The sequence below is a fragment of the Rutidosis leptorrhynchoides genome, chromosome 8 (assembly GCF_046630445.1).
Source record: "Rutidosis leptorrhynchoides isolate AG116_Rl617_1_P2 chromosome 8, CSIRO_AGI_Rlap_v1, whole genome shotgun sequence".
NCBI lineage: Eukaryota > Viridiplantae > Streptophyta > Magnoliopsida > Asterales > Asteraceae > Rutidosis > Rutidosis leptorrhynchoides.
The window spans coordinates 333494559-333505065 of record NC_092340.1 but is presented as its reverse complement, the minus strand read 5'-3'; the positions used below and the strand labels follow the sequence as shown (position 1 = coordinate 333505065).

General features: G+C 35.0%; 1 non-coding gene across 1 annotated transcript; it reads right to left on the bottom strand.

Annotated features, from left to right (window-relative positions):
• Positions 1 to 8784: 8784 nt before the first annotated feature.
• LOC139865418 (small nucleolar RNA R71) lies at positions 8785 to 8891 on the bottom strand. The gene has a single exon (XR_011764939.1). It is a non-coding gene; the product is annotated as a small nucleolar RNA R71 (small nucleolar RNA).
• Between the last annotated feature and the right edge of the window lie 1616 nt (positions 8892 to 10507).

Here is a 10507-nt window from a genome sequence, read left to right as displayed (position 1 = left end):
TCAATGAAAACAATGACAAACTTGTCAAGGTATGGTCCACACACTCGGTTCATAAGGTCCATGAACACAGCTGGTGCATTAGTTAAACCAAACGGCATGACCATAAACTCGTAATGACCGTAACGTGTTCTGAAAGCAGTCTTTGGAATATCGTCTTCTTTCACCCGCATTTGATGATACCCGGAACGTAAGTCAATCTTTGAATAAACAGACGAGCCTTGTAGTTGATCAAATAAGTCATCGATTCTCGGTAGTGGATAACGGTTTTTGATGGTAAGTTTGTTCAACTCTCTGTAGTCAATACACAACATAAATGTACCATCCTTCTTCTTGACAAACAAAACAGGAGCTCCCCATGGTGATGTGCTTGGTCGAATGAAACCACGTTCTAATAGTTCTTGCAGTTGGCTTTGCAGTTCTTTCATCTCACTGGGTGCGAGTCTATAAGGAGCACGAGCTATTGGTGCAGCTCCTGGTACAAGATCTATTTGAAATTCAACAGATCGATGTGGAGGTAGTCCCGGTAATTCTTTCGAAAATACATCGGGAAATTCTTTTGTGACGGGAACATCATTGATGCTCTTTTCTTCAGTTTGTACTTTCTCGACGTGTGCTAGAACAGCATAGCAACCTTTTCTTATTAGTTTTTATGCCTTCAAATTACTAATAAGATGTAGCTTCATGTTGCCCTTTTCTCCGTACACCATTAAGGGTTCTCCTTCTTCTCGTACAATGCGAATTGCATTTTTATAACATACGATCTCTGCTTTCACCTTCTTCGGCCAGTCCATGCCAACTATTACATCAAAACTCCCTAACTCTACTGGTATCAAATCAATCTTAAATATTTCGCTACCTAGTTTAATTTCTCGATTCCGGCATATATTATCTGCTGAAATTAATTTACCGTTTGCTAATTCGAGTAAAAATTTACTATCCAACGGCGTCAATGGACAACTTAATTTAGCACAAAAATCTCTACTCATATAGCTTCTATCCGCACCCGAATAAAATAAAACGTAAGCAGATTTATTGTCAATAAGAAACATACCCGTAACAAGCTTCGGGTCTTCCTGTGCCTCTGCCGCATTAATATTGAAAACTCTTCCACAGCCTTGTCCATATGTGTTCTCCTGGTTCGGGAAATATCTAATAATGTGGCCCGCTTTTCCACATTTATAACAAACTACATTGGCATAACTTGCTCCGACACTACTTGCTCACTCGTTCTGACACCATTTGTTCCTTTCGTTCTGTTAACCCCTGGTCCGTAGACCTCACACTTTGCTGTACTATGACCATTTCTTTTACACTTGTTGCAAAATTTGGTACAGAACCCCGAGTGATACTTTTCACACCTTTGGCATAGCTGCTTCTGATTGTTATTGTTGTTGCGGTTGTTATTGTTGTTGGGATGATTATTGTAGTTGCTGCTATTGTTGTTGTTGTTGTTGTTGTTGGGCCGTTTGTTGTAGTTGCGATTGATGTTGCGATTGTTGGGATAATTGTTGCGATTATTATTGTAATTGCTGTTGTTGTTGTATTGGTGATTCTTATCACCGTTTTCCTCCCACTTTCTTTTGACTTGCTTCACATTGGCCTCTTCAGCCGTCTGTTCTTTAATTCTTTCCTCAATCTGGTTCACTAGTTTGTGAGCCATTCTACATGCCTGTTGTATGGAGGCGGGCTCGTGTGAACTTATATCTTCTTGGATTCTTTCCAGTAATCCTTTCACAAACGCGTCGATCTTCTCTTCCTCATCTTCGAACGCTCCCGGACACAATAGGCACAATTCTGTGAATCGTCTTTCGTACGTGGTAATATCAAATTCTTGGGTTCGTAACCCTCTAAGTTCTATCTTGAGCTTATTGACCTCGGTTCTGGGACGGTACTTCTCGTTCATCAAGTGCTTGAATGCTGACCACGGTAGTGCGTACGCATCATCTTGTCCCACTTGCTCTAGATAGGTATTCCACCATGTTAACGTAGAACTTGTGAAGGTATGCGTAGCGTACTTCACTTTGTCCTCTTCAGTACACTTACTTATGGCAAACACCGATTCGACCTTCTCGGTCCACCGTTTCAATCCGATCGGTCCTTCGGTTCCATCAAATTCCAAAGGTTTGCAGGCAGTGAATTCTTTGTAGGTGCATCCTACACGATTTCCTGTACTGCTAGATCCAAGGTTATTGTTGGTATGTAGCGCAGCCTGTACTGCAGCTATGTTTGAAGCTAGAAAAGTACGGAATTCCTCTTCATTCATATTCACGGTGTGTCGAGTAGTCGGTGCCATTTCCTTCAAAATAGTCAAATGGAACAAGTTAATCATACAGAATATTAAGAGTAGTTAATAGTATTTCGTAGCATAATATGAACTCATTTATAAAAGCTTTTTCTTCATATTAGCGTTTTATAAGTTTAAATTCGGGTAGTACCTACCCGTTAAGTTCATACTTAGTAGCTAATATACAATTCAACTACTACAATTCTATATGAAAAACTGATTATAATAATATTTCGCGTTCAAACTTTTATACAATATTTTACAAACTTACAATACCGCTTATTTTACATAAAGCATGAAATATAGCACACAATAACTTTGATACAAGATAGTTGTGAAGATAATTCTAGCTAGTACACAAGTCGTTCAGCAAAGGCAATAAAGACATGTAATTCATACGTCCAGAAACAAGTCATGCATTCTGGTTTTACTAGGACTACTTTCCATCCTTGGTCTTGTGGAACATAACCGTTATGGCCATTGATAAGACAGCGTGTTGTAACGTCGTCAAAGGGACGAGGGTTACGTAATGACCAACAGTCTCGTAATAACCTAAAAACCTCATTTCTTACCCCAATTACCGACTCCATCACTTGTGGGAATGTTTTGTTTAATAGTTGTAGCCCGATGTTCTTTTTCTCACTTTGGTGAGAAGCGAACATTACTAACCCGTAAGCATAGCATGCTTCTTTATGTTGCATGTTAGCCGCTTTTTCTAAATCATGAAGTCCTATATTCAGATACATTGAGTCAAAATAATTTCTTAACCCGTTGCGTAAAATAGCATTTGGGTTCCCCGCAATATATGCGTCAAAGTAAACACATCGTAACTTATGGATTTCCCAATGTGATATCCCCCATCTTTCGAACGAAAGCCTTTTATAAATCAAGGCATTCTTGGAACGTTTTTCGAATGTCTTACAAACTGATCTCGCCTTAAATAGTTGTGCCGAGGAATTCTGACCGACCCTAGACAAGATTTCATCAATCATGTCTCCGGGTAGGTCTCTTAAAATATTGGGTTGTCTATCCATTTTGTGTTTTTATACTGTAAAATAGACAAGAGTTAGATTCATAAAAAAAAATACTTATTAATATAAGCAATTTTTACATATATCATAAAGCATAAGCACACTATATTACATATATTACACCACACGAATACAACTATCTTATTCCGACTCGCTCGTTTCTTCTTCTTCGGTTTTGGTTCGTTTTGCCAAGTTTCTAGGGATATATGATGTTCCCCTAATACGAGCTATCGTTTTCCACAACGGTTTAGAAAAACCTGGTGGTTTAGAGGTTCCCGGGTCATTGTTACAACTTAAGGGCTTCGGGGGTTGACGATACATATAAAGTTCATCGGGGTTGGAATTAGATTTCTCTATTTTTATGCCCTTTCCCTTATTATTTTCTTTTGCCTTTTTAAATTCAGTTGGGGTAATTTCTATAACATCATCGGAATTCTTGTCGGAATTCAATTCATCGGAGAATTGGTAATCCTCCCAATATTTTGCTTCCTTGGCGGAAACACCATTGACCATAATTAACCTTGGTCGGTTGGTTGAGGATTTTCTTTTACTTAACCGTATTATTATTTCCCCCACCGGTTCTATTTCCTCCTCCGGTTCCTCCTCTTCCGGTTCTGATTCTTCTTCCGGTTCTTCTTCGGGAACTTGTGAATCAGTCCAATATATATTCGACTCTTCGTTATTATTAGGTGAGTCAATGGGATTTGTGCTAGAGGTAGACATCTATCACACAATATCAAACATGTTAAGAGATTAATATATCACATAATATATACATGTTAATAATATATAGTTTCCAACAAAAATGTTAAGCAATCATTTTTAAAGAAAACACGGTCGAAGTCCAGACTCACTAATGCATCCTAACAAACTCGATAAGACACATTAATGCAAATTTTCTGGTTCTCTAAGACCAACGCTCGGATACCAACTGAAATGTCCCGTTCTTATTGATTAAAAACGTTCCATATTAATTGATTTCGTTGCGAGGTTTTGACCTCTATATGAGACGTTTTTCAAAGACTGCATTCATTTTTAAAACAAACCATAACCTTTATTTCATAAATAAAGGTTTAAAAAGCTTTATGTAGATTATCAAATAATGATAATCTAAAATATCCTGTTTACACACGACCATTACATAATGGTTTACAATACAAATATGTTACATCGAAATCAGTTTCTTAAATACAGTTTTTACACAATATCATACAAACATGGACTCCAAATCTTGTCCTTCTTTTAGTATGCAACAGCGGAAGCTCTTAGTATTCACCTGAGAATAAACATGCTTTAAACGTCAACAAAAATGTTGGTGAGTTATAGGTTTAACCTATATATATCAAATCGTAACAATAGACCACAAGATTTCATATTTCAATACACATCCCATACATAGAGATAAAAATCATTCATATGGTGAACACCTGGTAACTGACATTAACAAGATGCATATATAAGAATATCCCCATCATTCCGGGACACCCTTCGGATATGATATAAATTTCAAAGTACTAAAGCATCCGGTACTTTGGATGGGGTTTGTTAGGCCCAATAGATCTATCTTTAGGATTCGCGTCAATTAGGGTGTATGTTCCCTAATTCTTAGATTACCAGACTTAATAAAAAGGGGCATATTCAATTTCGATAATTCAACCATAGAATGTAGTTTCACGTACTTGTGTCTATTTTGTAAATCATTTATAAAACCTGCATGTATTCTCATCCCAAAAATATTAGATTTTAAAAGTGGGACTATAACTCACTTTCACAGATTTTTACTTCGTCGGGAAGTAAGACTTGGCCACTGGTCGATTCAAGAACCTATAACAAATATGTACATATATATCAAAGTATGTTCAAAATATATTTACAACACTGATAAGGCTAAAAAGGAACATATATTTCATAGCATTATCCCCCAAGAAAGACAAGATTTTAGTTGCAATTGTTCCATTTTCAAGTAATATTCGTTTATATTAAATAAGTGCGAAGACAAAAGGCGAAAACGACGAATTGAAGACACAAAGGTCCAAAAAGCTCAAAAGTACAACATACAATTAAAAAGGTTCAAATTATTGATGAGGAACGTCTAAAAATGACAAGAGTACAAGTTACAAAACGCAAAGTACAAGATATTAAATTATACGAAAGGACGTTCGAAAATCCGGAACCGGTACCCGAGCCAACTTTCAACGCTCGACGCAACGGAGCTGAAAGTACAAGTCAACTATGCACAAGAATATAATATAATATTTAAATAATTCATAATAAGAATAATATTAAATAATAAAAAGTTGTTAATTGAGCATAGTTCAGGGGTCATAAGTGAAAATTTCAATTTATCATTTGCCTATAAAAGGCCATCTAAATCGATGATTTAGATACACCTTTTTCCAATCTTCTTTCTTTCTTATGTAATTTATATTTATATTTATAATATTAAGATTAATAATAATTGGGTTATTGTAAGAAATGTTTTACGGGTTTTAAAGTAGGAACTCTGTCCGTGTAACGCTACGCGATTAATCACCACTGTAAGCTATGTTCTACCTTTTTAAATTAATGTCTAGTAGCTAAGTCATTATTATGCTTATTTAAATTGAAGTAATCGTGATGTTAGGCTAAATATTAAGATGGGGTAATTGGATTTTTTTTACCATAATTAGGGTATGGACAAAAGACCGACACCTGTGGACTTTGGACCATGGACAATTAATAGATGGGGGGTATTGTCTAAAATTGAGCGACAACTCATGGGAGCCTGTCGAACCTATCTTCAAATTAATTAATCTAAATAATAATAAAATGGTTATGGATGTCCTATTTAGTGACGTTTATACGACATCCTTTACAATCATTTAATTAATTATTTGGGTTGGGTAATTTATTATTCACTACGGTCAAGTGGATAAATTAATATTCATGGACCAATAAAACAGGGGTGGATTACATTTAAGGACACTTGGTGTAATTGTTAACAAAGAATTAAAACCTTGGATTACACGCAGTCGTTAACCTGGTGTAATCATTAAACAAAGTATTAAGACCTTGTTACAGTTCGGATCCTTAATTAGTTGGATTATTTGACTTCGGGAATAAGGATAATTTGCCGAGCATTTTATAATTATGACCGGTGAACTATTTTGGACAAAAACCACATAGGTTTCAAATAATCCAGGACAAAGGACAATTAACCCATTGGACAATTAATTAAAATCAAAAAGTCAAACATCATGGTTACGGAAGTTTAAATAAGCATAATTCTTTTATTATATTTCTCATCGTATCTTTATTTACTGTCATTTTATTACTCGCAATTTTATTTACTGTCATTTTATTTATTGTCATTATTTTACGCACTTTAATTATCGTCATTTATCTTTACGCTTAAAATATAGAATCGACAAACCGGTCATTAAACGGTAAAACCCCCCTTTTATAATAATATTACTACTTATATAATTATATATATTTTGTATAAATATAGTTAAAAATATAGTAAGTATCACCAGCTCCCTGTGGAACGAACCGGACTTACTAAAAACTACACTACACTACGATTAGGTACACTGCCTATAGTGTTGTAGCAAGGTTTAGGTATATCCCATCCGTAAATTAATAAAACTTGTGTCATATTTTGTAGTATTTTGTATTAAAAATAATAGTAATTTCGTAACCCCACGCTACCACATCAAGTTTTTGGCGCCGCTGCCGGGGAGCGCTAAAACGCTATATTTTTAATTATAATAATATTGAAATAAAATATAATAATATAATAATATTGAAATAGAATATAATAATATAATAATATTGAAATAGAATATAATAATATAATAATATTTTAGAATGATACGTAAAGTTTTAAAAAGTCGTATTTATTAAATACTTCAGGGGTATATTATGTAACTTATAATTAATAATTTCTATCATGTCGCTTTCATGTGAATAGTAAATTAATTAATTTATTTTCATTTACTATTCATGAATAGTAAATAAATTAAAAAAAAAAAGTTTTGAAAAAAAAATTATAATTATAAAAAAATTAGTAATTTGTAAAAAAAATCGTTTAAAAAAAAAATCGTTTTTTTTTAAGAAAAAAAAAATTTCGTTTTTTTAAAAAAAAAAAAAAAAAAATTGTAAAAAAAAATTTATATAAAAAAAAAATTTTTTTTTTTAAAAAAAAAAATTTAAAATCCTTAAAAAACGAAATAAAAAAAATTAAAAAAAAAGTTTTTTTTTTATTACCTTTAGATTTTTAGACTCTAGTTACAATTTTTAGTATTAAGTTTAGTTTTGCCATAGTTATTTTTATTTCTAGAATTTTTAGGTTTGCCGTAAAATCCCTTAAGTGCTTATTCCTTAGACTAAGATTTATGTGCTTTAGAATTTTGCGACGCCGTTTTTCGCGCTACTTTCTTATTTTTATTTTTCGACGCCTATTTTTCGACCTTTTATTTTTCGACCTTTTTCGACGCGTTTTTTTTTCTTTCTTATTTCTCGCTATTCTAGTTTCAGGATAAGATTTTTATTCTACTTCTTATCTAAATTTCTTAAAATTACGAAAATTTATTTTAAGTGGTTAAATTGATAGACATCAAAATTTTCTGGTTCGTAGTAATAGTTGGATTTGTACGTGGACCGGGTTATTGGAGCCAAACAGTACTCAATTATATTGAGACCAAACGAATCCTGCCCCTCTGCTGCATCTTTTGGCTATTCGAAACGTGGGCAAAATCAGAAAAGTCTATTAATTGGATAACTTATATAATTTTTCTTTCCTTTTAAAAACTAATAGGATATTCAGTGAATGCACCGAGTAAAACGTTCACCACCTTTCATACGTTCACCACCTATAACTCGATCAAGACATCTAGCCAAGATTTTTCTTTAGAATCATCATCTAGTCGACCAAGAACTCCAACTCAAATTTCCGATAATCCATCTTTTGAACCCGACCTCACAATTGAGAATCCGGAGAATATTCAGGGACAATTCCAAGATCCAGAACCACTAATCATTCCTCCTGAACCACAAACCATTAAATCAGAATCTTCTAGTGATTCGTATTCAACAAATTCAATTATGGAAAATCTGGAACCTCTAAGTATGGAAGACCGAATGAGAGCCACACGCACGGGCCAAGGTCACGCCATTATTAAGCCAGACATTAATGCGCCAGATTATGAAATCAAAGGACAAATCCTACACATGGTAACTAATCAGTGCCAATATAGTGGTGCGCCGAAGGAAGATCCAAACGAACATCTTCGTACGTTTAATAGGATCTGTACACTATTCAAAATCCGAGAAGTTGAGGATGAACAGATCTATCTCATGTTGTTTCCCTGGACTTTAAAGGGAGAAGCCAAAGATTGGTTAGAATCGTTACCTGAAGGGGCGATTGACACATGGGATGTTTTAGTTGAGAAATTTCTTAAAAGATTCTTTCCGGCATCTAAAGCCGTGAGACTTCAAGGAGAAATTGTTACGTTCACACAAAAGTCAAATGAAACATTATATGAGGCGTGGACAAGATTCGGAAGGATGTTGAGAGGATGTCCTCAACACGGTTTAGACACTTACCAAATAGTACAAATATTCTACCAAGGTGTCAACGTTGCTACACGAAAAGACATCGACATAACAGCTGGTGGTTCCATTATGAAGAAAACCGCAACTGAAGCTTACAAAATTATTGATAACACAGCCTCCCACTCTCATGAGTGGCACCAAGAGAAAGATATATATCTCTCATCTAAAGCGGCTAGAGCCGATTCTAGCCATAACTTTGATTCCGTTTCCGCAAAAATAGATGCTTTCGAGAGACGAAAGGAAAAGATGAATAAAGATATTCACGCAATACGAATCAGTTGTGAGCAATGCGGTGGACCACACTTAATGAAAGACTGTCACATTGAACAAACGATGGAACAACGTGAGAATGTTGTCTACATGAACCAAAGGCTGGAAAATAGTTATCAGAATAATTATCAACCACCAAGGCCAAACTTCAATCGAAATAAAAACATTCTTTACAATCCAAAAGGACCCGACAATAACTCGTATAACCAACAAGGTCCGAATAACCAACCAACTCAAAACAACACTTTCAATCAACAAAGACCTGGCTTGTATAAACCACCACAACAAACCGACGAGAAGAAGTCAAATCTGGAAGAAGTGGTATTTAAGCTAGTTGAATCTCAAACACAATTTATTGAAACTCAAACCCAAACGAATGAGAGGTTTGATCAGTCATTTAGAACTCAACAAGCTTCCATTTTGAATCTAGAAAAACAAGTAGGTACTCTTGTTAGATTGATGAGTGAAAGGGAACAAGGAAAGCTACCGAGTAATAATGAAGTAAATCCTCGGAATGAAAATGTTAACATGGTGTCAACAAATTCTGAAAAACCAGCTCCAGAAATTGGGAAGGTTTTAGATGTGAGTAACAATGAAGAAGTTACACCACCACCACCACCACCCGAGTATGTAAAGCCAGTGGTGGCACCATACAGACCACCCATCCCGTTTCCAAGAAAAGGAGTTGAGTATGAGCAAGTGATATGTAACAAAGTTGGTGATACCATTGGAAAGAAGAAAAAGAAAAAGAATAAGAAAGTACAAGAAACAAAAACCGTAGAAGTAAACCCGGTGAAGACAGTTCCACCAAATCCTTCACCTAGGGTAGGTGATCCGGGTGAATTTATTGTTCCTTATCTACTTAGTGACTGTGTCATGTATGATGCACTAGCAGATTTAGGTACAAGTATATGTGTTATGTCTCTTTCATTATATAAGAGATTAGGTGTAGGTGAGTTAACTCCAACGGATATGAGTGTTCGACTCCTTGATCAAACCATTAAGCACCCAGTTGGAATTGCTGACAACCTACCCGTTCAAGTAGGTAATTTAACCTTTCTAGTCGAATTCATTGTCATTGACATAGAAGAGGACTCAAACGTTCCTCTAATTTTAGGTCGACCATTCTTAGCGTCAACCGGGGCGTTATTTGATGTAAGAAAGGGTAGAATGACACTTAGTAATGATGAGAAATCGATCACCTTTATGATTCGACAGTCTAAATATCCACAAACCAAAACCGTTGAACCGACAAAAACGATTGGTAAGAACCATGTTGTTTTACCAACTCCAACGGTAATGCTTAACAATAATAAAACGCCTAAGT